The sequence below is a fragment of the Mesoplodon mirus genome (genome assembly GCF_964341445.2).
Source record: "Mesoplodon mirus genome assembly, chromosome: 3".
NCBI classification, from domain to species: Eukaryota; Metazoa; Chordata; class Mammalia; order Artiodactyla; family Ziphiidae; genus Mesoplodon; species Mesoplodon mirus.
Genome location: NC_138978.1, coordinates 138311395 through 138339383, shown reverse-complemented (window position 1 = coordinate 138339383; position 27989 = coordinate 138311395). Strand labels below are relative to the sequence as shown.

General features: G+C 42.5%; 1 pseudogene across 1 annotated transcript; it reads right to left on the bottom strand.

Annotated features, from left to right (window-relative positions):
• LOC309799730 (U3 small nucleolar RNA-associated protein 25 homolog) lies at positions 1-27982 on the bottom strand (annotated as a pseudogene). The gene is made up of 12 exons: positions 27732-27982; positions 26575-26614; positions 25638-25870; positions 23578-23748; positions 21119-21207; positions 19040-19450; positions 16841-17060; positions 9050-9252; positions 7686-7868; positions 7437-7549; positions 6464-6709; positions 1-246 (listed from the first exon to the last, which is right to left on the bottom strand). The product of its transcript is annotated as a U3 small nucleolar RNA-associated protein 25 homolog (transcript).
• Between the last annotated feature and the right edge of the window lie 7 nt (positions 27983-27989).

Genomic DNA, 27989 nt, shown 5'->3' with positions numbered 1-27989 from the left:
TCTCATCTCTCTCCAGTAATGAAAAGGTGGACATTCTTCTTGGACTGCAGCATCTGTGCAGCCCGCTCCACCCCGACCACAGCAGACAGCCTCTGGGCATCGTACTTGGAGTAGGGGACAGTGCAGGTCCAGGCAGCTTCCTCTCCTCTGGTGGCGGCTTGCAGCATGTTACAGACTTCACTGTAGAAGTGGGGATATGTTGGCAGTTCATAGAAAATTAGGTTCCTGATGCCTTTTATTGTGTATCTGTTAGAAGGAGAAAGAGAGGCTATGTCTACATGAGAAATTTTATGGAAAAGCCACCGAAGAGTTTTACAGGGACATAGTCACTCTCGCTGTTTCATGCAAGGAGAAAGACCATGGCACAAATAACACACAGACCAAAAGTTACTCAAATTTGAGCTGGAGGGGCTCATTTTTTGTGACAGTGTATTTGAATTCCTAATGTTTGGCTTAAGATAATGATAAAATGAATTTGCACTTCTTGAGCCTAATCTGAGCAGACTGAGGTAGGGTGGGGAAGAATAGTAGACAAGGATTAGAAATCTGCCGCAGAAAATTTGAAAAGCAGGCATTTCCAATTTAACATTATCCTAATTATAATCAGGCAAAACAGTGTTCTGTAATGGAGATGAGGTCAGACCAGACCCAGTACATAAAATAAACAGCATAAACTGTAAATGCACTCCCATTAGTCTTTTCTTGTCATTCTGTAGACATGTTAACTCCATGGCAGATGTCCCAAGTTCACCCATTTACAAAATCCTGCCCGAGGACCCATTAGGCATTATGGGAAGGCAATTAATTTCAACAGCTTCCTCGCTTCTTTCCCTGCTGCACAGGGCTGCATGGTGTGGGGGGGGTGCAGACCCTAGGGACGCGCCTTACGGTTCAGGTTGAGATCAATCATTCCCTCTTGGGCTCCATGACCAAAGATTTTATACGTTGACAAGTTTCTGATTTTTCCTGTTAAGACTCTCATACAGGGCTGATGTCAGACTCCCTCGGGAATTTTATTTTATTCATGGACGGTAAGTTTTCCTTGTCTTTTTATCCCTTGGCTCATCCTGATCTCTCTGGAGACCCTCCTCTCCCAAAATATAACTGCAGTCCATTACTTGGATCAGCTTTCCACATCCTCTTTCCATAAAGGAATTTTAATGGCTAATGATGTTGAAAAAACACAGTTCTGCCTCAGTAGTTATCAAAACAAACACAGAGTTCCATTTCTGCTTAGTATGTAGAAAACTCAAGAGAATACTGCTCCCGTGCTAACAAGAAAAAGATAATCTACAACAGTGTTCCTTTTCCTGAGCCTAGACAGCTGATGTCACAGGGCAACCAAGTGAACGGATTCAACGGTGCCCTGGTGTGTGTTTAACAACTGATTCTCAGTGGGGGAGGATAGGTGCTGATTTGAAGCATTTGCCAATTTCTGTGGTGTAAATACTCCATTTCAAGCTACCAGTGTCATGTTGCTGAACTTGGAACTGGGAAGAGATGTGCAACCATACCTTAAGAGCTGGTATGAGCCAGCTTCAGCCCATCACTGACTGAATTCCAAAGAGTGACAAGATGGTCTGAAGAAAGACAGGACATATGAACCACTTCACCTTTGGCAGAGCACAGTGGGGAAGAGGGCAGCTGCTAAGAAAGTGGGTAGGAAGAAAAAAGCTACACTTCTAACAAGTTCTTAAAGGGCAATTATGGGCTTGCATGACAGTTCAGAATCCCTGGGATTCCCGGACACTCCTTTACTTCACAGTCATGATGGCTTTTCCAAAGGTCTCCACTGGGAGCCCTGGAAAGGCTGGACGCAAGGCAGAAGACCTGAGAGACCCCGATGGTGGTGCAGACATGAAAACTCACTCTCTTCCCAGAGCCATGTTGTATATGAAGCTAAAGCCTGAAGCCAGTGAGGGGGCAAAGGTCAACTGCCAGGGTGGAGTCAGAAGCAGCAAAACTGTGTGCCCTAAGGGAGGAGCATTAACCCCTCACCCCATCCCTCCCCACCACAGGACTTACATCCAGTCAAAAGAGCAGTCTGGGGAAAGGGGAAAGGGCATGAAGACTGGGGAAAGGGCATGAAGCCTGTTCAGCCCAAGATCCTGCACTGATGTAAGCAGATGTTTGCCACCACTGCAGAGATGCAGGGAACTCTTCCCCACCAAGACCCCTCGTAGAACAAGGCAGAGGCTGGCCACCATGGAGGGTGGTGCAGGAGCCCTGAGAAAGCGCCAGCTCCAAAGCCCAGGATGGACAGAACCTGCCTGCATCTGAGCTGGACCAGGAGGAGAACAACTGCCCCACTTCAAGCCTTAGGGGAGGAGCGAGCAGGAGCAGCCTGCTGCTGGGGGAGGGGCCGGAGCGTGGGAGAGGCTCTCCCTCGGCACAGGGGTGCAGGGCATGGTGAAAGCTGAGAGGGGAGCAGGACACTGAGACAAGGCCCTCCAGCACTGGGCCCCACAGTGGGCCACTGTCTGCTGGAGGAACTGGCAGTTTGTGGTAAATAGAAGGCAACGACGGTAACAACCAAATCCTAACTAGATTCACAACTGCCACGCTAGTGGCCTGACAGAAGAGGCGTCCAGGCCAGCTACTTACTCAGGCACTACGTTCAACTGACAATTACAAAAAACACAGAAAAGCAAGAAAAAGACATTAAAACCATGAGGTATCATTTTGACTATCAAGTCACTGGAGAAAAGGAGAATTTACAGAAATATTTACAGAATTTACAGAAATAGGCTAATGGAGTATAAATTATTGTGAGTGTGTATTTCACCGGGGAGGGGAGAAGATGGGAGTGGCAACACACAGCAAATTTTAAACTGGGTACAGCTTTTGAACAAATAAGTTTTCCTTTCCAAATTTATCCTAAGGAAATGCCTAGGCAACTATGCCATCAACTACGCATATGGATGCTCTTGGCATTATTGTATATAATAACAGAAAACAACAAATCAATATGCCCATTAAAAGGAAACTGGGTTAATTATATACCCATACAATGTAACACTATGCAACCATTAAAAAGGATGCTATACACACCTTAAAGATTACTTATAATTACACAGAAAAGGTATTTTTACGATATAAAGATTTAGCAGACCTACCTTGACCAAGTGATTACATTTAGTATCACCAAAAATGGGACAAACTGACACCCTGGGCCTCTTGAGGAGATGCAGGGGGAAGTACACAATATCCTCTATGTAGAATTCTTACTAAAATTATGTTTAAATCTTTGGTCCCCGAACTCTAATGCTCACTGAATCACCTATTTGTTTTTTAAAAATACCTGTAATTGGTCCCCATCCCCAAACACCATGATTTAATTGATACTGGGGTATGACCAGGGCATTCAGATTTTTAAAAGCTCCCCAAGGGGATTCTAATATGTAGCAAAGTTTGGGAACACTGATCTAAATAATAAGAAAACAGCCAAATCCAGATGTGGGACATTCTACAGGAAACTGGACTGGACTCTTCAAAACATATCAGTATCACAGCAAGAAACAAAGGCAGAGAATTATTCTAGATCAGGGTTTCTTAACCCTGGCACTACTGCCATTTTAAGCCAGGTAATTCTTTGGTGTAAGGGCTGTCCTGTGCACTGTAGGACGTCTAGCAGCACCCAGGCCTTGACCCGCTTGAACCACTAGACCACTAGAGTAACCCTCCAACTGTACCAACCAAAAATGTCTCCAGATATTTCCAAATGTCCCTTGGGGAGCAAAACTGCTCCTGCTTGAGAACTGCTAAAATAGACTAAAGAAACATGTCACGCAAATGCAACGTAGGATTCTTAACTAAATCCTGGATTGCAGCGGGGGGTGGGGGGTGAGAAGCAGCTGTAATAGTCATTTTGGGAACAACTAGGAAAATTTGCATACAGACTAAATATTAGATGGTATTACTGCAGTAATGTCAAGTGGTATGTTAATGGTGTTGTGGTTAGATAAAAGAATGTTGTTTTTAAGCTCTACAGGCTGAAAGATTTAGGAGTTAAGTGTCACGAAGCCTCCCATAATTTACTCTCAAATGGTTCAGGAAGAAAAAATAAGAGATGTGAGTGGAAAGAGAGAAGGAGAGACAGAGAATGTGGGTGCATGAGAATGTGGCAAAATGCTAACAGCTGGTGAAGCCTAAGTGGAAGGAGTTAGAGATGTTCACTGGGATAGTCTTACAATGTCTTTTGAAATGAAATCTTCCCAAATAAAAAGTTGGAGCGGGGGCAGGATATAGTAGAACTATATATATATTAACTTAAAAATACATCCATAACATACAAGTATATACCAAAATGCTAACTTATTTAAGCTTTTTTTCAATAAGCACATAAAACATTCAAGATAAAAGAAAGAAAAATCCAAATGTGTACACTGTGATCCCAATGTTGGTGTCCTTTTTAAAATGCCTGTGTCTGTGTGTGTGTGCACGTGCACATGTTTTTTACATCAAAGAGACAGGAAAGAAATACACCAAAATGGGTATTTATATCAGTAAGATGATAGGTGATCCCATTTTTTTAACCTAGATTTTCTAGGTTCTCTACAATAATTGTGTAATACTCTTATAATGAGAGTATTTTTAAAGCAAAATAAAACAACAAAACCAATTCCAATAGGTATTATATTTAAAACCCAAGAAAATCTCTCTTAGGACCAATTCGTGCACAGTAGAGACTAGGCATCTCCTGGAAATAAGAGCACGTGACCAGAACCTCTTCAGAGGGGCAGTTAGTAACAATTCCCATGGTCTTCTGCACCTCTTCCCCTGCCTTCCTCCTCTCCTGTATGTGCTTTGGGTCTTCGGTGACCCCTACAAATATGGCGTAACACTGTGACAGGACCCAAAACTAAGGACATTCCCGATGTCTATGTTACCTGACAACTGTTAAAGATAAATGAGGCAACCACAACTGACTTGCAAGGCTGGCTCCTGCATACAGTCTATAAAGACGAGGTCTGTTACTTCTATAACTGGGGTTCTCCCTGGGGCAGGGAGCACTCAGAAACACCCCACTAGCGTTTCCCACCTCCAGAAATCCTACCTCCAGAGTTTCTGATTGCCCCCTGCTTAAGAATCCTTCCTGTGCTAACCCACTGATAATGCTCAGAGAAAGAACTGTGAACTGTCCTCCCCTCAGGAGGGCCATCATGACCAAATGCCCATCCCATCCTAAGATTCTACTGGTTTCATCTCCCCAAAGAAAACAAATCCTCAGGATGAAAGTTTTTTGCTAGCTCACAAATGAACTGCAATATGTCTAACACGGCCTACTTCCATAGAGAATATAAATACAGAATTTTAAAGCTGGATACTAAAGTGTAAAATACATGTACTTTTCCCAAGGTCAAATGAAAAAATCAAATCACAAAGACACTGCAGATCAAAATACCCATCATCACCTTGGTGACCTCTCAAGCAAAAAAATCTATAGCTGGGAACCTTGAGATAATTGGCAGTTGCAGGTTATCTCCATTCAACTTAAACACCCACTAACCTGGTCCAGGGTACAAAGCTAATGGCACGTGTTCGGTTTGTCTTTATAGTGACTTTGGGGACAAAACAGTTTGGTCAATAAATGAACAGTGTAAGACAGAAGACTGTCCTGCCTACTTAAGAGAAAGGGCTCCTTTGACATCATGCCCTCTCCTTGAAAAGCTGCTACTTGAGAGCAGTCCTCATCCCAGCTTAGCTCACTCTTGCTACAGACAATCACGCTGGGAAGTTTTCCAATCCATCCACTTCATTTAAAGGACTTGCTTTGATGTATCAAGCTTTTGGAAAACTAAGGGCTCTTTAGACCTGCTGAGTGCAAACTCCCCCAAAATACCATTTCCAACATGAATGAAAACAACAACTCACTGGAACAAAACAAATAATGATGCCAGCAAGAAGCAAACCCTGAAGCCCTTAAATAGTCACCTCTAAGCCCCTCACCTTTTGCTTCTCCTAAACTTCAAGGAGCCCCTTAGTCCTGGTTCTCCTTGGTGCAGAAGTGTGTGTGCACTGCCTCAGGACAAATGAGAGCTTTCTGAACACTGACCCTGTACTCAACTTCCATCTCCACAGACCACACAGTCCCCAGGTGTTTCATCTGTGCTTCTACGACAGGTTCCTCCCTTTCCTGTATTCAGTTGAGAGCTGCTCAACTCTGTAATATCCTTCTTGAGGGGTATACCCACAGCTACAGGAGGTACCCTAAGTATGGACCCACTCCAGATCTGTATACAGGTTATGCTGTAGTCACTCATTCGTTTCTACCACCTTTTCCAACAATGCCCATTTTGAAAGAAAACCAACCAACCAATCAAGAAAAGTCTGTCCAGCCCCCCAGACTCTGGCTTGTCTGCAGGAGGTGAAGCAAGGGAGGACCTTATAACACAGCAAAGCCCACCATGCACTTGGAAGCAGACCCTCCAGAGAGGACACTTGAAACCTGGCCCTACTTTACCTTTTGTAGAAATGGAAGTGCTCTGTGAGGAGCAGGAACTGCTTCTCTCCTCGAAGGAAGAAGTGTCTGGCCCTGGAGACACCAGACTTCTGGGTGTACTCGCAGATATGAGTGAAGTTCAGTTCCTCCTCCTTGAAGTAATTTCGGAGACGCACAAAGTCAAAGTAGGAGGGGACATAGATAAGCGTGTGAGACGTGACTGCATCACGATACTGAGGCAAAATCTTGTTGACGAAAAAGTTAAACCTGATTTGGAAAGGCAAAGGGCAGAGAGTCAGTGGTCTAGAGGTGAGCCATAGTGTCACTGCCAACTGCATGACCCTGGGCAAGTCACAATCTCCTTCTACCTCCCCTAAGAGGCCAATTTGGCCTACCTCATTGCAAAGAGATTATATAGGGATAAAACTTGTTAAGCACATCAAAAAGTAAGTGCCAACACTATTCATCATAAAGGATAGATGTGATGCTGGTATATCCCAGAGAATTATTCTAGGAAGTACGTAACTGTATCATTCATTCATTCATTCAGTTGTCAATCAGTCAGTCAACAAATAATTACTGAACACCTACCATGTGTTAAGCACCATTCTGCTACCATGGGTCCCCTGACTAAACACAATGAGAAGACGGGGAAATTACATAGAGAATTAGAAAAACAGTTCTTGCCCTGAAGGGCTTAGAATTAAGTTGTTGACATGAGGCATTAAAAAAATAATGTAATTTAAAAATGCCACAGTCTAGGGGAAAGTACCCTTGATTTACTAACCCTGACACTATTGGAACTAGGACAACACACCATTTCTCTGGCCTTCAGTGTCCTCCTCTGTCAATGGCATGATTGGATTCAATTATCTCATTTCATTTCGTAAATGGTAACTAAGAAAGCCAACGTGGAATACAATTCTAAATTTGAATGCCCAAGTAAAATCCCTCTCTGTGACCCCCAGGGATCCAATGGGACAGGGGAGGGTACCTGGCATCAATCACTGAAGCTAGGTTTTCAGGTTCCATCCTCTGGAAGACATGTGGGAGCTGCACCAGGACATGACTGATGCAGCCTGTCATCGGGACGTTCCTCACAGCCACCTGCCAGGAGTCAGTGAGAACATTAGGAAGTGAGCTATCCCCATTGTTGACCAAATGCTGTCCTCTCCTTCTGCCTCATGACCCAAACAATACACAATACTTCATGAAAATTCAGAGAAAGAAGGAGAGAACCCACCTGGCCTTGCACATTGACGCAGTACTTGTTGAACACAGAGTTGATCTGGGCATCCTGCAGGGCCCCAAACAGCAGCGTCTGACGATAGTACTTGGACCAATTATTGAGGTTCCACATGCGCACTCGAGAAAAGTCCACCCCATGTGAGTCCAAGGGCAGTAGGTTCATGTGGTTCATCAAATGCTTTGAGCAGAAGTAATACTCCATTAATACTTATTGAACACTTACCTGTTGGGCGTTGCTAACCTTTCTATAAGCCCATCATCTTATTTAACCCCATGAAGTAGATACTATCATCTCCCAAATTACAACAAGAAAACAGGCTCAGATGGGTGAGTGACTTGCCCATAGTCAAGCGAACAAGAAGAAAAGCTCAAACTGGCCACCTTGTGGATCTCTCAAAAAGGATCAAGATGCTACCTATACAGAATATTTCTTTTAAAGGAAATTCTGAAATGCCACTCTGGTCACTCTATAAGCAACTCAGTTCCAGACTTGGACAAGAAGGGAAATGACACGGAAAACAGAGCTGCTGTCCTTCCATGACTTGGCTCCCAAAACGTTAGAAAATTCCCGGAGTGACTACATGTGCCTTTTGCTCAAAATAAAGATGACTCAACCATCGACATGCCTGTTCTATTTTAATCATATTTTTACCTTGTAATGTATATTGAAGGGTCACAAGTACTATAAGTTTATTCCCTACTTTATAAATAAGTACTCCCCTTTATCTGTCCCAAACTTACTCCAAGTCCTGGGGTTGTAGAAAAGGTAAATTCTCACATGCCTTATAAAAATAAACCTATAGTTCTGTGATGAGGATTGTTCCAAAGCACAATCCTAAACCCCAAAACATTGCAGAGTATGTTGAGAGGGAGAAAAAAAATTATAGTACAAATTACAGTAGGGGGACAAAAACATCTTACGTTTCTCTGTAAAACATCACAAATTAAGAAATCATGAGCAATGTTTTCCCATCTCCACTGAAGACCAAACAAAAGAGAACGAGCATAAATAGGAGGAACTATTTTAGATAAAAACATTCCTGGTGAGGAGGGATTTCAATCAATCAACCAACCAACCAACCAACCAACCAACCAACCAACCACACTAAACTGGTCTATTACTAGAAGCAACTTTTAAGGGGAAGAAATCTTTTCTGGAGATTTGAAAATGTTGACAAGAATTTTTATCTTTCTGGATACTTTACTGACCAACTTGTGGGTAGAAGAGGGGACAACATTTCCCGTTTTCAAATTGGAAAATGTGGAATATCCAAGCTGAGTTTTAATCTGGACTTTAATAACCATTTCAGACTCAAACCACTGAGCTTCTTGTCTCTAAATGTTAATGACCAGCATTACCAAGACATGCTCCCAGTTCTGCATCAGGTAAATGTCAGCTTGATCAATGATGAGAAGCTTAATACAAGACAGAAAGTCAAAATCTCTCTTCTTCTCTCCTTCTCCACCAATGATGGTCCTCAAGCCCAGAGGGGAGGCAATGAGGATGTCTGACGAATAGAAGGGGGCATAAAGTCGGATGCTTCTCTGCAGTATTGCCACCCCTATACACAAAACAGCCAAGCACACATCAGTTCATGAGTCACCACCAAGCCATTAGCTTCCACCCTCTCCAACTGCAGCCTCCCCTTGTACCTTCCACATCTTCCCCTTTGCATGTAATTGTGCTCCAACTGCTTTAATTATTAAAATCATCATCGTCATCCCTCCTTTGCATCTACGGTCCCTTCTAGCTCCCACCCTCTTCTTTTCCTTCACTGGCAAACCTTCCAAAAAATTATCTCTACTTTAAAATCTCCCACTCACTTCTTAATGTACTGCAATCTGCCTCTGAGTCTCAGGACACCACTGAAATGACTCTTGCCAAGGTCACCAACAGCTCTCAGTTACCAGTTCAATGGCACTTTAGTGTTTCTTGTCACGAATGCATAAGCACACCCTCCTTGAAATGTTCTTTTCCTTACTGGTGGTTTCTGTCACTTTAACACTTACTTCTATTACTGACCTGGTCCTTATCTATTTTTCCATATTCAAAGAGCTCTTCAACAAATCCCTGGATTCACCCACAAGTTCTCTTTCACTCTACATAAAGCTTTGGATAAATATATTCACTAATTATGGCTTTAACATTATCATCACAAAAATTTATATTTCCTGCCCACATCTCTTTCCTAAGCAACAAGTAGCAGTCTTTAAAGAGCCCAGATCATATGTGAAGGAGATTCACTTGCTAATCTTAAAGCATCTACCAGAGGGGCAGAAGTTGGCTGGGACTCTCTCTGGGGACAGAATGCTGGCAGATGCCATTTTTACAAATTCCCTCTACCTTGATGGCACTGGTGGGTGCCACTTTTTTGCACTCTCACTCTTAAGTTGCTAACAGTGGTGGTGGGTGAGTACCCCCTACCCCACGGCCCTGCACTGCCTGTGTGCAGCACTGACAAACATGGACAACGAGCAGCCACGCCTACCCCATCTCATGCCACTCGCGGGACACGACCTGAGGCAACAATCACATGTAGCCCACACAGGGGACACTCCTTGAGCACCAGGCTCAGGCAGATGGGGGTGGGACTGCATTTCTAGACTCCATGGGAGTGAAACAAACAGAGAGAGTTTATAAGATGACCAAGAACTAGGAAAAAGTTAAAAATACAGTTCATCTCCCACACAGGGCCACTCCTTCAAGACGGGGCAGTAACTGTTTTGCATAATACACAGAAACAAAGACGGAGAGTCAAGCAAAATGAGGAAGCAGAGGAACATGTTCCAAATGAAGGAACAAGATAAAACCCCAGAAAAAATATTTAATGAAACAGATGCAAGTGATTTATCCAATAAAGAATTCAAAGTCATAGTCCTAAAGATGCTCACCAAACTTGGGAGATGAATGAACGAACACAGTGAGAAACTCAAGAAAGAGACAGAATATAAGAAAGTTCTAAACAGAGCTCACACAGCTGAAGATTATAATAATTGAACTGAAAAATACACTAGAGGGAATCAACAGCAGACTAGATGGTAGAAAAGAACAGATCAGTGACCTGGCAGACAAGGTAGCAGAAATCACCCCAACAGAACAGCAAAGAGAAAAAATATTTTTAAAATATGAGGACAGTTTAAGGGAACTGTGGGACAACATCAAGTGTACTATCATCGGTGTTAAGGGGTCGCAGAAGAAGAGAGAGAAAGGGGCACTAACACCCACATTATAGGGGTCCCAGAAGGAGGACAGAGAAAGAAAGGGGCAGAAAACTTATCTGAAGAAATAATGGCTAAAAATGTCCCTAACCTGGTGAAGGAAACAGACATTCAGGTCCAGCAAGAACCAAGAGTCCCAAACAAAATGAGCCCAAGGAGATTCATACCAAGACACATTATAATTAATATGTTAAAAGTCAAAGGTAAAGAGGGAATCTTAAGCAGCAAGAGAAAAACAACTAATTACAGACAAGGGAATCCCCATAAGAATATCAGCTGATTTTTCATCAGAAACTTTGTGGTCCAGAAGGAGATGGCATGATATGTTCAAATATGCTGAAAGGAAAAAACTTCCAACAAAGAAGGAAGGAAATAATAGAAGTCAGATGAGAAATACTGAATAGATGAAATGGAGACAAAAAAAAAAGATCAATGAAACTAAGAGCTGGTTCTGTGAAAAGATAAACAAAATTAACAAACCTTTAGTCAGACTCAATAAGAAAAAAAGAGAAGGGGCCCAAATCAGAAATGAAAGAGAAGCTATAACTGACACTACAGAAATACAAAGTATCGTAAGAGACTACTACGAACAATTATACACCAACAAGTCAGATAACCTAGAAGAAATACATAAATTCCTAGAAACACACAATCTTCTAAAACTGAATCATGAAGAAAAAATGTGAATAGATCAATTACTAGTAATGTGATTGAATCAGTAATCAAAAAGCTCCCCAAAAACAAAAGACCAGGACCAGAGAGCTTCATGGTAAATTCTATGAAATACTTAAAGAAGATTTAATACCTATCCTTCTCAAACATATTTCAAAAAACTGAAGAGGCGGAAACACTTCCAAACTCATTTTATGAGGCCAGCATAACCCTGATACTGAAACACCACAAAAAAAGAAATGTACAGGCTACTATGCCTGATAAACACAGATGCAAAAATCCTTGACAAATTATTAGCAAACTGAATCCAACAATACATTAAAAGGACCATACACTATAATCAAGTAGAATTTATTCCAGGGATGCAAGGATGGGTTGACAAAGTGGGTATAGAGGGAACGTATCTCAACATAACAAAGGCATATACGATAAACCCACAGCTAACATCATATTCAGTGGTGAAAAGCTGAAAGCATTTCCTCTAAAATCAGGAACAAGACAAGGATGCACACTTCTGCCACTTTTATTCAACATAGTATTGGAAATCCTAGCCACAGCAACTAGGCAAGAAAAAGAAATAAAAGATACCCAAATTGGAAAGGAGGAAGTAAAACTGACTATTTGCAGATGACATGATACTTTATGGAGAAAACCCTAAAGACTCCACCAAAAAACTGTCAGAACTAATAAATAAATTTAGTAATGTTGCAGGATACAAAATTAACAAAAATCTGTTGTGTTTATATACATTAATAATGAACTATTAGAAAGAGAAATTAAGAAAACAATCCATTTACAATAGCATCAAAAAGAATAAACTACCTAGAAAAAAATCTAACCAAGAAGGTAAAAAACTTGTACTTGGAAAACTACAAGGTATTGATGAAAGAAATTAAAGATGACAGAAACATGAAAAAATACACCATGCTCATAGATGGGAAGACTTAGTACTGTTAAAATGTCCATACTGGACACCAAGGGGGGAAAGTGGGGGTGGGGGTGGGGGTGTGATGAATTGGGAGATTGGGACTGACATGTATATACTAATATGTATTAAATGGATAACTAATAAGAACCTGCTGTATAAAGAAATAAATAAAATTCAAAAACAAAGTCCATACTACCCAAAGAAATCTACAGATTTAATGCAATCCTTATCAAAGTACCCATGACATTTTTCATAAAACTAGAGTAATCCTAAAATTTGTACAGAGTTGCAAAGGATCCTGAATAGCCAAACTGATTATGAGAAAGAAGAACAAAGCTGAAGGTATAACACTCCCTGATTTTAAACTACACTACAAGTCTACAGTAATCAAAATTGTACGGTAATAGCACAAAAACAGACACAGATCAACAGAACAGAGAGCCCAGAAATAAATCCATATTTATATGGTCACAATCTATGACAAAGGAGACAAGAATATACAATGCAGAAAAGACAGTCTCATCAACAAATGGTGATGGGAAAACTAGACAGCTACATGCAAAAGAATGAAACTGGACCACTAGCTTACACCATCTACAAAAATCAACTCAAAATGGATTAAAGACTTGAACATAAGACCTGAAAACCACAGAACTCCCAGAAGAAAACATAGGCAGTAACTTCCCTGACAACAGTCTTAGCAATATTTTTTTGGATCTGACTCCACAGGCAAGGGCAATGAAACCAAAAATAAACAAATGGGACTACATCAAACTAAAAAGCTTGTGCACAGCGATGGAAACCATCAATGAAACAAAAAGGCAATCTACTGAATGGGAGAGGATATTTGCAAATCTAGTAAGGGGTTAAGATCCAAGATATATAAAGAACTCATGTAACTCATTATCAAAAAACCCCAAACGGGGCTTCCCTGGTGGCACAGTGGTTGAGAGTCCGCCTGCCGATGCAGGGGATATGGGTTCGTGCCCTGGTCCGGAAAGATCCCACGTGCCACGGAGCGGCTAGGCCCGTGAGCCATGGCCGCTGAGCCTGCGCGTCCGGAGCCTGCGCTCCGCAATGGGAGAGGCCAAAACAGTGAGAGGCCCGCGTACTGCAAAAAAAAAAAAAAAAAACAACCGCAAAAAAAACCCCCCAAACAATCCAATTAAAAAATAGCAGAGGGGGCTTCCCTGGTGGCGCAGTGGTTGAGAATCCACCTGCCGATGCAGGAGACACGGGGTCGTGCCCCGGTCCGGGGGGATCCCACATGCCGTGGAGTGGCTGGGCACATGAGCCATGGCCGCTGAGCCTGCGCGTCCGGAGCCTGTGCTCCGCAACGGGAGAGGCCACAACAGTGAGAGGCCCGCGTACAGCAAAAAAAAAAAAAAAGCAGAGGACCTGAATAAACATTTTTCCAAAGAAGTCGTACTGATAGCCAACAGTCAAATGTAGAGATGCTCAACATCACTCATCAGGAAAATGCAAATCAAAATCACAATGAGAAATCAAAACTACAATGAGGTACCATCTCACACTGGTCAGAATGGCCATCATTAAAATGTCTACAAATAACAAATGCTGGAGAGGGTGTGGAGAGAAGGGAACCCTCCTACGCTGTTGGTGGGAATGTAAGTTGGTGCAGTCACTATGGAAAACAGTATGGAGTTTCCTTGGAAAACTAAAAATATAATTACCATATGATCCAGCAATCCCACTCCTGGGCATATATCTGGACAAAACTATAATTCAAAAAGATAATGCACCCCTATGTTCACAGCAGCACTATTCACAATAGCCAAGACATGGAAACAACCTAAATGTCCATTGACAGATGAATGGATAAAGATGTGATACATATATACAATGGAATACTACTCAGTCATAAACATGAACAAAATAATGCCATTTGGCAGCAACATGGATGCAACTACAGATTATCATACTAAGAGGAGTCTGTCAAAGAGAAAGACAAATACCATATGATATCACGTATATATGAAATCTAAAATATGGCACAAATGAACCTACCTACAAAACAGAAACAGACTCACAGACCTGTGGTTGCCAAGGTGAGGGGTGGGGAAAGGGATGGACTGAGAGTCTGGGGTTAGTTGATGCAAACTATTACCTTTAGAATGGGTAAACAACAAGGTCCTACTGTATAGCACAGGGAACTATATCCAATCTCCTGGGATATGCCATAATGCAAAAGAATATAAAAAAGGATGTATATATGTGTATAACTGAGTCACTGCCGTACAGCAGAAATGAGCACAACATTGTAAATCAACTATACCTACTCCAATTAAAAAAAAAAAAAAGAAGAATGTATCAGGTGGCTAGTAAGTGCTGTGATCAAAATGAAATAATATAAAATGATAGGCTGTGATTTTGGAGTTATAAATTCTTACAGCCACCATGTATTATAAGTTGCTATTAACCAAAGCACAGAGAGAAAAAAAACCACAATGAGATATCACCTCAAACCTGTCAGAATAGGTCTTATCCAAAAGACAAGAAATAACAAATGCTGGCAAAGATGTGGAGAAAAGGGAACCCTTGTGCATTGTTAGTGGAAATGTAAATTGGTGTGGCCACTATGGAAAACAGTATGGATGTTCTTCAAAAATTAAAAATAGAATCACCATACAATTGAGCAACTCAACTTCTGGGTGTTTATCCAAAGAAAAAAACCCACTAATTCAAAAAGATATATGCACTCCTACGTTCAATGCAACATTTATAATAGCCAAAATATGGAATATGGAAGCAGCCTAAGTGTCCACAGATGACAAATGGATAAAGATGCGGTGTGTACACACACACACACACACACACACACACACACACACACAATGGAATATTACTCAGCCATAGATGAATGAAATCTTGCCATCTGCGACAACAAGGATAGACCTTGAGAGTATCACAGTAAGTGAAATAAGTCAGACAAAGACAAATATCAACAGCATGTGACTTCACTTATATGTGGAATCTAAAAAACAAAAAAACAGACGGATAGATACAGAGAACAGACTGGTGGTTGCCAGCAGGGAGGGCGGGGTTGGAGGGTGGGCAAAATGGATGGGGGAGATCAGGAGGTATAAAACTTCCAGTTATAAAGTGAACAGGTCACAGGGATCCAATGTATGCCATGGGGAATATAGTCAATAATATTGCATTAACTTTGTATGGTGACAAACGGTAACTTTACTTATTGTTGTGATAAGTTTGTAAGGTATATAGACATTGAATCACTATGTTGTACACCTGAAACTAATATGTCAATTATATATCAATTAAACAAAAGACTGATTTATCAGCTCCTTGTTGGCCGCCTGCATATGTTTAAAACTAACTGTAAGCTCTAATCCCCTTGCACTGCACACTCCGGCCATGCTAAAGCCTCTGAATCCTAAGTCATGCCGGTTTATTCACCCTGATGCCTCCACACTTGCCATTTCCTGTCTGAAACTTTTTCTTCCACTCTCATCGCTCTACTTTGTACCTGGCTAAATCTGACTCAGGTTTCAACATAGTATGGATGGTACCTCCAACAGAAGGCCTTCCCTAACAGTCCTGAGCCCATTTTGAGTAAGGATATTTGCTTTAAATACTTTAACTAGAACACCCACTATCCTCTAACCGTAACACATCTCATCCCATACTGTCTGATTTGTCTTAAGGCTGGACTTGCTTAACAGTAACTTTTAATTCCATATCTCCAGCTTAACAGTGCCTGGCACATAGTAGATGCTTAATAAGTGGTAAATGGGCATACGTGACTAATAAATATTTTCCAGGAACTTTTTCAATGAACAAGCAACCAAGTACATGGGAGCTGAATGACAAACAAGCAAAAATGTGCAAAGCTGGGTGGGAGTCAGTAAGTCCAGAGTGGAGATAATTCAGGTGTGGGCACTCCACATGGCAGGCAGGAGGGAAGTCCATTACGTACAGATGCTCTAGTTTATTCATCTTCCCCAGACTGACCCACCCAGCCCCATCAGCTCCAACTCCCCCAAGAAGCCCTGTAGCATTGACTGTGAGCTACCAGCTATAGGCATGCTGAGACATTTGTTATAAACATGCAGGTGCCTTTCATACATGCCTTCACAGACACTCCATCCCATTAGCCAAGTATGTACCCCATTAGCCAAGGCAAGACTCTCCCCTGGCAGACGAGTGGTCTCAAATGCGTCCTGGTTCTGCTAGGAGGCTGAGACAGTGACCCTCTGAAAGAATGCCTAATTCCAGGCTTCTAGCTTCCAGCTATGTGCACCTCACACCTCAGGTCCCTCAGGGTCTCAGTTTTGACAAGGAGGAATTACCAGTCCTGAAGTGGTCATCGATGTTGCCGACAAATACAGCTTCATAATCCTCAGGCCTCTTCAGGTTGGGTGGTCTCTCCTTGGGATCTGAGCCATACTCTCCATTAAACCTCTTTTTGTTGCTTACAATTATTTTCTTCTTGCTGTCGCCCTCAAGAAGACAGATGAAGAGCTGTACCACCCGCAAAGCAGCTTCCCGGAATGGCACCACTATCGGCACCTGTGGAGGGAGTGATGGGCAGCCTTGGAGGGGCAAGGGGAAGGAAGGACAGCTCGAGGTGAGCCTGCTGGGGACCTAAGGAGCCCTCCGTTCCACAGCCCCTGGCCAAGGACCACATCCGTGTCACCCCCTTTACATAGGACCTGGCTCAGTACTGAAGGCTGAGCATCTTTCCGACCCACAGCACCATGTCCTATGGACTTCAATCTCATGGCTCCTTGGGGTGGGGGTGGGGTTAATTCTTAAGCAGAATGTAGAAATTTTATTTATTTATTTATTTTTTTTGCGGTACGCGGGCCTCTCACTGTTGTGGCCTCTCCCGCTGCGGAGCACAGGCTCCGGACGCGCAGGCTCAGCGGCCATGGCTCACGGGCCCAGCCGCTCCGCGGCATGTGGGATCTTCCTGGACTGGGGCACGAACCCGTGTCCCCTGCATCGGCAGGCGGACTCTCAACCACTGCGCCACCAGGGAAGCCCAGAAATACTCTTTGAGGTAAGTCAATGCCGTTAACAGAGGTGTCCATTAGCAAAAACCCAAGGGCATAAACACACAAAGCTCTTTGAGGACAAGAAATGTTACTCATTTCTGTCTCCCACAGAACTTAGTTCAGTATTTTGATCCGTAAGACCCAAGGAATATGCTGAACAAATGAATTAGATGTATTAAGTAGAGAATAAAGTTAGTAAGGAAAGGACTAAAGCATCATTACTTTTCTAGTACATTTCCTAGTACATTTTTCAGAAATGATGATAAAGGATTTCTGAAATAAGATGATATTTCAATGGGAAATATAGGATTCAGTTTTCCAAACATTTCCAAAAGTGCTCAATTTTAACTGTTGAGGAAAAAAAAACAGAAGATGCTTAACAAATGATTACCTTCTAACTACCCTTGTGTAAACAATACAATCAATGGATATAACCCCAGTCAGATCAGACAATTCACCAAATTCTGAATGTGACTCATGGGTAATCTACCTCATATTCTATTTTGCAATTCTAAATGGAAACAGATAATCTTATTATCCTGATGTTCAAGATTCTGAGATAGTTTCTCAGAAAGGCAACCAGCACAGCCAGAGGGGTGTAGTGATTCAGTTTGGTACAGTGCAGGGATGATGGATCAGTTTTGAAGAGGGCCAAGTTACTGTCCCGGCTGTCACACTAAGTAAGTGTCTAGGCTTTGGTTTCCCCAACTATCAAACAAGAGGGTTGGACTAAGAAATCTCTAAGAGCCATATCAGTATCAAAATCCTAAAATCCTATTAAGCCCAATGAGAAGAATCTAAGAAGATGAGGCTTCTTCAATATAGACACAGAGGCTAAAGGGTAAGGGGGTATGGGTGGCACAGTATCTAGCTCCAGCACATCATGAAAAACGTAGACAGAATTCAACGACGTAAGCTCCCAATCCACTGGAGCTTAGGCTTATGAGCCACATAAATGTAATCATCACTTTAAGCAGTAATAAGGATACAATGCAAAAACAGGGATTTTGTTTTCCAAGGTCTACATATTTATGTGGCTTAGTGAAGGGAATCCTTGGTTCTAGTCCTGTCTCTGCTACTTTTTCTCTGGTTCTCTTTAGCAAGGTCCTCTACGAATCTGGGTCTCTGTCCACAGGTGTAATATGTAGGGATTGAATAAAAGGCTCCTTAAGGTCCCATCCAGCTCTGACAATCACAAAGAAGAGATTTATAGTGGAGTGTTACTTATGTAGGATCAGGGTTTATCTTTAAGGAGAGAATTATCATGGAGGTACCTCCTACTCCACTTTCCAGTTAGATCTGCTGTTAGAGACAGTCCACTGAGCTGTCTGCAGCACTGCCGTGACATTACCTGGCCCATCTAATATGCTCATTCTTGGACTCATTCATTATTCCAATCATTAAACCATCTGAGAACCTGCTAAGTGCCAGGACCCATATGTTAGAGCCTTACAGCCTCCTTGAGGGCAAAGTTCTGCTGCTGCCACTCACCTTGGGCCTCGTTAGCCCTTGGTCCCTGAAGTCATCATCATCACCCAACCCAAGTTTCTGGCTTCGGCATGTGCTGTTGTTGGCAAGCACCTGGGCATTGGCTTTGAGAACGTGATTTATCACATGCAGGCAGTACACGTGGCGGATCTCTTCCCCTTTCTTCAGGGCAGTCCTTTCTGGGTAGAACAGGTCCCGGTAAGAATTCATAATTAAGAAGAGCTCTTTCTGGAGGGGTGTGAAGGGGCTACTTGAATTTGGGGGACAAGAGGGGAACTGGCTGTTGGTCTTGATCCAGGTGGATTCCAGAGGCTTCTGGAGATGAAGTGACTTTAAGTCAATGTCCTTTGGGGGTTTAAAGGTTTCCAACTGTTGAAACCTGGATGAAAAGACAAGCTGGCCCAGGATGGGCCACTGTGGGAGAAATGATCAAGAACTAAGTTAGAAATGAATTATAGTACCTTACATTCATATAATGCTTTATAATTTACCAAGGCCTTTCACAACTTACAGATCCTCTCACTTTATCCTCACAACAACCTTACAAGCTAAACACTATAATGCTCTTCTTGCAGTTTAGGAAATGCTGAGGTTCAGAGGTTATAGGATTCAGACAAACAGAGGAGAACAGAGCTAAGGGTTAGAGCCCAAGGTTTCTGACTTTAGAAACCTTGTGAGCTCTTCACTAGATCAGTGGGTCACAAACTGTCCTGTGGACCACACTGTAGGAAGTCAAAATTTACTCTAGACAAAAGAAAAGGGGGCCCAACGGTCAAATAACTTCGGTAACCACCACAAAACCTAATCCCCCTCAGGGAGAGTCACAAGCAGATCGGACACTAAAGGTTCTGCTGAGTCCTGTAACAAGGACTCCATTCCACTTCGTTTGACCCAGAGTTTTCCAAATTTACTTGGACGTGGAACAAGGTTTTTGTTGTTGTTTTGGATTTTTTTTTTTTTTGGAGACATATATTAGAATTGAAAAGAATAGTATTTTGTGGAATACCAGTTTGGGAATTTTTGCACTGTAACAAAACTGCTGATCTTAGCAATAAAGAAAGGATGACCTCTGCAATAAAAAAGAATTAACTATTGATATATGCCAACAACTGGGATGAACCTCCAAGGAATTATGCTGCATGAGAAAAAGCCAACCTGTATGATTTTATTTATATAACGCTTTTGAAATAACAAAATTATAGAAATGGAGAACAGATTAGCGGTTACCAAGGGTTAGGAATGGGGGAAGGGAGGTGGGTGTGGTTATAAAATGGCACCAGGGAAGAGGAGGGATCTTGATGGTGCTGGAAATGCTCTGTATGTTGACTGTGGTGGTGGCCAGGGCAACCTACACGTGATAAAACAGTATAGAACTAAATAACACAAAGGAGCAGGAGCAAAAGTGAGGAAATCTGAATAAGACAGGTAGGTTGTATCAGTGGAAATTTCCTACTTGTGATATTGTACTACAGTTTTGTAAGATGCTACCATTGGGGGAAACCGGGCAAAGGGCACATGGGATACCCTTGTATGATTTCTTACAACTGCATCTATAATTATTACCTCAATAAAAATTTCAATGAAACAAGGATGACCAATTCTTATGAATAGCATCAGTGGTGAAAAAAAAAATCACCGAAAAAAGAAGCAAAAACTGCTCCATACTGAATAATTTAGGTGTGAACTTATCTCAGATATTTCAAACAAATGAACAGCAGTAGCTACTGTCTGACTGAACACTTTGTACATGTCTTCCAGTAAACTAAATTACTTTATTTTGATGCAGGCATTACTGTCCCCCTCTAACAGATGAGAACAGTGAAGATTAAAAAGGTAGATTAACTTGCCTTAGGTCATGAGATAGCCCCTTGCAGACGTTGGTCTAAACCCTGGTGTACCTGTCTCCAAAGCATTCTTATCTTATTGGTCCCCACCTTCCAGCTTCCCAGTGCCTTTTCTAGCTATGCCTGTGCCTTACTGGGCTCTTCCAGTCTTCCTCTATCTTGCTCCCTCTCAAGCCATCTGCCACAGGTGTGTATCATACATTCAGGGAGACCACTAAAACCCAAGACCACTGCTTGCTTTTAGCTGGTGGGTAGTTTTGGGATTTGTGGCAACAGCCTGGATTTCTTTTTCTTTCAGTTCTTTGTTTACATGTTGTGCAAATGGATCTAATTCAGAAATAAAGAATATTAGAACACTTAGGGCAAATGACAGGGATTTTCCAGTCTTCCCCTGTGAATGACATCCTGTTTTCATGATGTTAACTCATCTTTTTCCCCATCAACTTTCCCCATCATTTATCCCAGTCCAGAGCTTAAAAGTTTCTGACAGGTTCATCTCCCTAAAGCATTTCTTTAATCACATTATTCCCCACCTCAAAAACCTTTGAAGAAACTTCTTGGACTGAAATTCAACATACACCTCTAACCTACCTCTCTAATGTAATTTTTGAATTACATGGCTCTCAAATTCTTCTGCCACTGTGGCTTTCCTTCCTTTAACTGAAAATTCTATCCTCTTGTTCACCGCATTTCTATATATCCAAATAGTATCCGTTGAATGTTACCCCCTGACTCACAATAAATAACTATTTCCCAAGAGCCTACTGTGTCAGGCACAGTTCTGGCTCCAAAGAAGCCATCTCTGGTCCCCTATAGACAGTCATCACTTTCTCTCAAGCGCCCCACCCTGCCCTCAGTTATCCACACCAACACATATATGTGCATGTCCTACCTCACCTAACTAGACTGCAAGATCCCTGAGGGCAGGTACCACGTCTGATTTAACCTGCACTGGAAGACAAATGTAAATGCTCAACACTCAACTGAGGTGAACAAATGATCAAAATGGCAGGGTCAGTGCTCTGCACTGGCCACCCAACCTTCTCTTCCAGCCCCACTCATGTAAGAAGCAAAGTTAAATGACCCATTCAGGGACCCAGGTAGTAAAACTTCAAATGCAGTGCACCTTATATTAAGACCTAAGATAAAGGTGAACAATAGGAAATAAGAATTCTAGGTGATAATATATCAGTACAGACCAAACAACCAGAGAAACTTTAGGATAGTCAAGCCTCCTAATGTTTCCTCCAGGGTTTTTTTTTTTTTTTTTTAACTTTTTTTGAGTTCAGAACGCGGTTTTTGCCCAAATTCTACCTGCTACTTCTTCCCCTTGTCTAGAATAGCTAACAGAACCAAATGAGGATTAAAATTTCAACTTCAGTGGCACCGCTGGTTGAAGAATGGCACTGGGACCAAAAAAGGCAGTCAGGACGCAGAATGAGACCAACCTGACGTGCCCACCCAGGCACAGGCTAAGACACAGGACCTGAGAGACAGCAGAGCCCTGCCTCAGCCTACCACAGGCTTGTCTAAGTAACAGTCATGGGGACAGAGGCATGGCCCAGTGTTCTGTATCTTGACTTTGGCGATGACAATATAAATATACACATTTGTCAAAACTTATCGAATTGTATACTTAAAATGGGTACACCTTGTTGAATGTAATTCATACCTCAATAAAGTTGATTTTAAAGTTAAATTAAACAGTCGCCTATGGGGACTTCCCCAGTGGCACAGTGGTTCAGAATCCGCCTGCCGGGCTTCCCTGGTGGCGCAGTGGTTGAGAGTCCGCCTGCCGATGCAGGGGACATGGGTTCATGCCCCAGTCCAGGAAGATCCCACATGCCGCAGAGCGGCTGGGCCTGTGAGCCATGGCCACTGAGCCTGCGTGTCCAGAGCCTGTGCTCTGCAACGGGAGAGGCCACAACAGTGGGAGGCCCGTGTACCGCAAAAAAAAAAAAAAAAAAAGAATCCGCCTGCCAATGCCGCGGAGCAACTAAGCCCATGCGCCACAACTACAGAGCCTGAGCTCTAGAGCCAGCGAGCCACAACTACTGAGCCCATGTGTCACAACTGCTGAGCCTGCATGTCACAACTGCTGAAGCCCGCGTGCCTAGAGCCTGCTCTCCACAACAAGAGAAGCCACCACCGTGAGAAGCCCACGCACTGCCACAAAGACCCAATGCAGCCAAAAATAAAGAGAGAGACTGGGGAGACAGGGTGGAGCTTTCTGGCTTCTGCGGTGCTTCCTGGTAATAAGGACCAATCAGATTAGCCACTGCCGGGTCTCACAAATCTGTAAAATTACTGCTCCAGTAAGGAAGAGCAAGTGAAGGATAGAGAGAAAAATGCAAAGTACTTTTCTCCTCTTTCTCTCCCTTCCCTGCTTGGGGAAAAAAATCAGAAGTCTTCCCCTGACCCCAGCTGTGGATCGTGAGCTTTGAGGAACTGGCCTTCCGTGCTATCATTGTTCAACTGTTTGTCCTCATGAACAGCCGCGCCCACTCGCAACACTGCCTAACCCTGAAAAACACAAAAGATCTCGGAGAAGCATTTCTTTCCAGCTCTACATCTAGCTGCTAAACTATCTGTTTCTATTACTGCTCATTCCAATAACAAGAGATTTAACAGGTATTAGACCACAACCACCCATACTAAGCACCAGCTGAATTCAAACAACATGAGCTGTGCTCTGACCTTGTGATGCTTTCAGAGAACAGTTGCCTCCTCTTTCCTCTTCGAGAAAGTTGGTTTCTAGGCTGAAGAGTGACTCATGTTTTGCATCTGTAAACTCCTTTGGGGATTCCTCTGCTGTGCCAGGTGGCCCGTGCCCATCTTTTCCCTTAGGGTCAGCAGGTAAGGCCGCATCTGCAGTTTTGATAAAACATTTTGTGAAATTATTTACTACTCATAATTACACTTCTGTTGACAAATGAAATCTAATTCCTTAGGCTATCATTTACTTTTAAGCAAATTCAGGTAGAAGACATAAGTTTCAAAACTGAGCTTGACTGCTGACCTAGTACATGTAAAGATGTTCAAATCAGCGTTGATATAACAAATAACTAGAAAAAATGATTTCGTCATTTCTATCGAAGGGGTACTAATTAAATTACCACATATTATTTACAATGGAATACTATGTGATTAAGCTAATGTGAACCCACAGTTACACACGTTATATCATTAAAGAAAAAAGTAACTTACAGAAATGTATGAGGCCATTATGCACATACACACAAATATATATTCACTCATATATCCATAAAAAAGTAGCCTGGAAGGTTCTATAAAATGTTAAAGGTGTTCATCCCAGGGTGGAGGAGATATACGTTAACTATATTACCCTCTTAAATTTTTACAGTAAATATATATTACTTTTATAATTTAAAAAACCAAACTTTTCATTTTTAAAAACCTAAAACATGAAAGAAAAATGGAAAACCAACAAAATTTAAAAAGTCCCTAAGTCTGAGGCAACGATTTTTTTATCCGAGTACAAGTGATGAATGAAAATACTAAGAATGGTGTGTGACACCTTAGAGACAAAAATACAGTAAGGCAAATAGGCATTAAGATAACAGAATATAAAAAGTTCCCCAGATATATTCAGACAATGGACTACTATTCCAGTAATAAAAAGAAATGAATTACTAATATGAACTACACGGATGAGTCACAACAACATGAGGAGCCAAAGAAGCCACATGCAAAAGGGTACTTATTGTGTGCTTCCATTCATATGAATTTCTAGAAGAGAAAACACTAATACATAGTGAAAGAAAGCATGTCAGTGGTTGCCTGATGCCAGGCCTGGGAAACTGACTGTAAAAGGACAAGAAGGAACTTTTTGCAGGTATTGGAAGTGTTCTGTATCTTGACTTTGGCGATGACAATATAGACAGACACATCTGTCAAAACTCATCAAATTACATACTTAAAATGGGTACACCTTGTTGAATGTAATTCATACTTCAATAAAGTTGATTTTAAAGTTAAATTAAAAAGTCACCTATGGGGACTTCCCTGGTGGCACAGTGGTTAAGAATTCGCCTGCTAATGCAGGGGACGTGGTTTCAAGCCCTAGTCTGGGAAGATCCCACATGCCGCAGAGCAACTAAGCTCGTGCGCCACAACAAGAGAAGCCACCACAGTGAGAAGCTGGCGCACCGCAACAAAGACACAATGCAGCCAAAAATAAATAAATTAATAATAATTTTTAAAAGAATAGTCACCTAGATGTCCGAGTGAGACAGAGTTCCTTTCAGCTTTCAATCCCAGCTCTTCTCTGAAGCCTCCCCTCATGTACCCTGGCAGCATGTGACCACTTTGCACCTCTTTAACACCTTATATTTATCGGTTCCATTCAGATTTGATGCTTGAAAAGTTTTGTATATTTTATGTCTATCTTCCACTAAACTTGGTTCCTCTAAGGCAGGAACAATCATCTCTTTCATAAATTGAGACCATTACAAAAACAGAATTATGTTCCCTTTCCTCTCAATCAGGGGAATTTGAAGTAGGATTGATGAAATCCTGGAAATCATAAGCAAAAACGTCATTTCTGCATTTTTATGGCCAGAGGGTCCTGTGTTTTCATCAGATTCTTGAAGATATCACAGAGCCCAACAATGTTAAGAATCTCTGCTTTGAATCCATGTGCTTTCACCCAGCTCTATGGTACAAGGCACCCTGCCCCTGGGGCAATCTGTCTGTGGTCCCTGCAAAGATGATAAACCCACATCAAAGACACTTACTCTTCCGCGTGTCAGTAGACTCTACTGCCGTCTCTTCCTCCACAACGATGTCACTATCGCCGTCTTCAAGATTCATTTCTGTCTCATCTGTAACACTGTCTTCTTCCTCTTCCTCCTCCTCATCTTCCTTGGAAACATCCTTTAACGTGGCAAGTAGTCTGTTGTAACCAGAAACTTGTTCTGGTTCACTCTATGCTTCACTTTCAGAACTTGGAAGTATCTAAACCCTCTGACTAAAAGGAAAATGGGGATTTTAAAAACAAAAATTATATTGTTCTTGTTGCTACCCCACGACTATCATCAGGCCCACAGTGGAACCAAGTTCAGACTTTTCTAAATAAAAACTAGCTTTTCTGCAAATATGCAATCCTATCTATTCAACCAAACCTAGCACCAAATTTGTTTAAAACAGCTAATCTAGCTATGATTCTAGAAGCTCTTCCTCTTCTTTGAACTGCTAATGTTCCACGTGGGAAGACAGCAAACTAAACACATGGAGCTTTAGGTTATAAGGCGATCTAACCTATGTGTCAGCCACTTGGCACCTTTAAAGGAGCAACAGGAAAACTTACAACAAAAAAGTGTACTTTATTTCTGAGTCCGTGGTAATGAAATAAGACCTTTGATGATTTTGCACTCTATTTTATGTTAAGCAAACATGACATTCCCTCTTAGGATTCACCAAGAGCCCTCTGGTAAGCCTCCTTAACAGGTTCTAACAGGCTACTCTCTCAGGACAGTTTCATACTCTATACTATATTAGTTATCACAATGGCATCTTAACAGACATCTGCACTTAAAACTAAGCAATATTACTAAAATATAGCTTACATCTAAAATCAGAAAGAGTGGAACTGTAGCCAAACATTATTACCATATATAATCTTAAAAGTAACCGTCCAGAATCTACTATCATAAAGAAGGTATAAAGCATTACCAGTTGACAAGTCTGTGGTTTTGCTTCCTTTCTGGAAACCCTGAGAAGAAACAGGCAATGTTAAACTTTAACTACTAGTATGTAGCAATTAGGAAAAGCCTAATGATACAACTTTAAATGAACATGGCAGACTATACCGTTATAAATACATTATATCTATTGTCAAGTTAAAAACTCCATATGCATTTGGACAGGTTTTGTAAGGATATGCCAAATAGATAATAATAGACGAATGAAAAGGTCTAACAAGACCACATGACAAATACTACAGTCACACAGTAACAGGCTCTCATCCAAAAGATGGGAAATTTTGGCAAATACAAGCCCTCGGGGTTCACCTTTTCTAGCAAATTTCTTAAGTAGATTATCCCTCTAACTGTTGATAAAGCAGCCCAAAGGGGTGGGATGAGCACTAAGATCATAACTGAGAGTCTGGACACTTATAGAGGAACCCACAACTACCCAAACATTAGTTTCCTCATGGTCATTGAATACATAGGTGATGTCGAGGGTCCCAAGCAATTCTATTTTTTTTTAACTTATTTAATTTATTTATTTTTGCCTGCTATGGCTCTTCGTTGCTGCGCCCGGGCTTTCTCTAGTTGCGGCGAGCGGTGGCTTCTCTTGTTGCAAAGCAGGGGCTCTAGGCTCGCGGGCATCAGTAGTTGCACCACCCTGGCTCAGCTGCTGTGGCTCGCGGGCTCTAGAGTGCAGGCTCAATAGTTGTGGCGCACGGGCTTACTTGCACCGCGGCATGTGGGATCTTCCTGGACCAGGGCTCGAACCCCTGTCCCCTCCGTTGCCAGGCGGATTCTTAACCACTGCGCCACCAGGGAAGCCCCCAAGCAATTCTTTAAAAACATATAAAACGAAAACAAGCTTATAAAATCTCCGCCCAATCGCCACACGGGAGGCGTGCCGTCTAGCATAAAACTACAGGCTCAACAAAGGGTAGGAAGACCGGTGAAGAACCCCATCTCAGGCGGGAAGCCGTCAGGATCCCCGGGCGAGCTAGGCCGGCGCCGGGGCAGCGTGGGACGCGGCGGGAGCTGCCCTGTCACTACCCCCGGGGCACCGGCGGACCAAACGCGGGGACACGCGGGCTCCCACCGGGAAAGGACGCCGGCAGCGCCGGTCCCAGCCTTGCCTCTCCATACGTGTCACAGAAGGGATGCTCCTCGCCGAAATCCCTTAGATGCTTCTGCTTTTTAGTTAGGGAGCTGAGCAGCTGGCTCCGGCTCCGGCTCCGGCTCCGGCTCCGGCTCCGGCTCCCGCTCCCGCGTTTGCCCATGGGGAAGACGGCAAGTCAGCCAACCTCCAAGAAACGCGTCTTGCACCTGGAAGTAGTCTCGTCAACCCACTCACGCGGGCTTGCCAACGGCGCTTTACGGCGGAAGCAGGGTGCCATAAAGCAG